A 2,500-nucleotide genomic window follows, 5' to 3' on the forward strand; every position below is an offset into this window, starting at 1 on the left:
AAACACATTTGCTTAAACCCCACACATCAGTTCAAATTTATTGCTTTAGATATTTTAAAAAAACAATGATGGGGGAGCATGGCTAGCCCATTTAGAAAAAATGGAATTGGGGTGGCAAATTTGCCTGTGCGCACATTTTTGGCCAGGCCTGAATGAGTCTCTTTCCCTTAACAGTATATTAAAATTAAAATCTCTGGAGAGATAATTGATTTTATTATTTATTTTTCTATCATCAATATTCATAATGGTATTATATCTTATTATATTTACTATTATATTTTTATTATTATTAGAATTATACTTTTATTATTCATCATACTTGTTTTTCATACATAAAACATATACATTTATACACCGCCAAACTATGTGTGCGTTCAGCATATTGTGGTTTATTTTACATTTGTAACTATTTACGCAGGTATTACACATACTCTCAGTATTTGGGTTGTTTATTATATTTATATTTATATTTTTAAGGTTTTTCAATGGTTTTATAATGCAATTATTTGAGGTATATTTAGCTTATTTATATGACTACACCTTTTAGATATGCTTCAGTCTTGTGTGTCTAAGGTGGGGGGGGGGAATTTGCTGTCATTTTGCTGACATCATGTTTTTTGCAAAATGGACCAATAGTGTTAAAAGGAGGGAATTTCATATTGTTTTAACAGAAGGAAGTGATGTTTCTTATTGTCAGAAGACGTTTGTCAGTGTGACAAACAAAAGTGCTTACCTGGATTATTGCTTTTTACTTATTGTACTTTGGATTATTTTAATTAAAAAGTTTTTCTTTTGCTGCCAGACCGGATTCTACTTTTTCATTTTACTTGGTTTTGTGTGGCTCTTATTGCAAGTTTTATTCACTACAAGTAACTGATATTAAAGCTGGAAGAGATAGGAAGGGTGGTAGTGATAGAGTACTTCTGTGAAATTGTGACACACAGGAAGGATCATGTGATAATTATAAAGGGTGCACTGTTGCAAAAAGAGCATAAGATCAGTGCAGTATCAGAAGATTTGATCCTAAGGTCTGTGTTCATTCAAGATGCCTTGAAAACAGGGCCTGTTATAAATGACACCAAGGGAACAGCACTGAAAGGATCATGAATATCACTTAAAGGAAGGACTAGTGGAAACTAAACTAGTGGACTATAATGCAGCAGTTAAACTTGAGTGCCAAAAGGTGTAAGGTTCTACTCCTGGGATACAAAAAACGGAGGGTCTATGAATGAACTGGACTGAAATGGCAAATACAGACTAAAGAAAAAAAATAGAAGCTGCAAGTAGTGGTAAGCCTTGCATGGCATCACCAGATAAAGGGTGAGGTTGTCTCAGAGACCACCAATTGCATGCTGAGCTTGATCATATAAGGAATAGGCTCCAAGTAATTATGGTTTATAGTCCCACTCTCTGAACAAAACAATTCAGAGGGCCCAAATGGAGAACAAAATGCAGTCCAGTCATCAGTACCTGGACAGAGAGACCATACTCATGGACTGACTGTAGAAAAATGATGTAAAAGTGGAAAGTAGAATGGTGGGCTTACATAAAAATTAAATTCTGAAAGGATTATGGCTTTATTACCTTTGAAAAGGTGGAAATAGATGAGCGATGATCTGGCTACATACAGTCTTAAATGGGGGGGCAGGAGATTTGAAAGGAAAAAGGGTGGGGAGGCTGAAAGAGTAAATAGCTGCAAACATAAACAACCAACATTAGTCTGGATCTGGGGAGGAATGTTTTCACTGAGATGGACTTAAACTTTATGAATACTCTATCTAACTGAATATAAACACTTGGACTATGGTCATATTCAAGAATGCTTAGGACAGGTGGAATGCAGTGGTAAAAGTTAACATTTAAACTAATTTGCATGCTGTTGGTAGACCAGACAAGCATGTGGCATCCCTCTGCTGACAACATGCATGTGTGTAAGGTAATCACTATATCATAGCTCACTTGTTATTGCAGTTCATTGACCTGAACAGCTAACAACCACTTAAAGTTCTAACATGCAGCTACTGCATATCTTTTCTTCAAGAAAAGCCTGCGACCCTTCTCTGCATACTTGTTTCACTCTAAGTAATATATTTATATCAGCTCCATTCCCGAACCTGGTTACATACCCAATAGCTCCATCTAAATGTATATTAAAATAAATTAGGATTTATCATTGGAGATGCTTTCAGGTCACACTCTAGCTGTATTTCCCATGCTGGGAAACTTGAGATGTTCTGTTCTGCACAAAGGAGAATACTCAGACTTACTGTACAGTTCTGACATGCATTTCTGTATGCCCCTGGAAGCAATTTATTTGGCACCTTTACAAGTTAGAATTACTTTCTTCCAAATCAATAATAAAATGTCACAGATGGAAGCAAAGCTATAGAAAAGGGTGTTATCATTTCAGCATAGAGGCTACATGGGAAAATGAGTGATAAAGCATGGAATGATGTAGGACTATTTAATATTTTTTTCAGGTGGAATTTTTTAAAGAAAT

Source organism: Protopterus annectens, chromosome 2.part0 (genome assembly GCF_019279795.1).
Source record: "Protopterus annectens isolate FY-2018-M chromosome 2.part0, PAN1.0, whole genome shotgun sequence".
Lineage (NCBI taxonomy): Eukaryota > Metazoa > Chordata > Ceratodontiformes > Protopteridae > Protopterus > Protopterus annectens.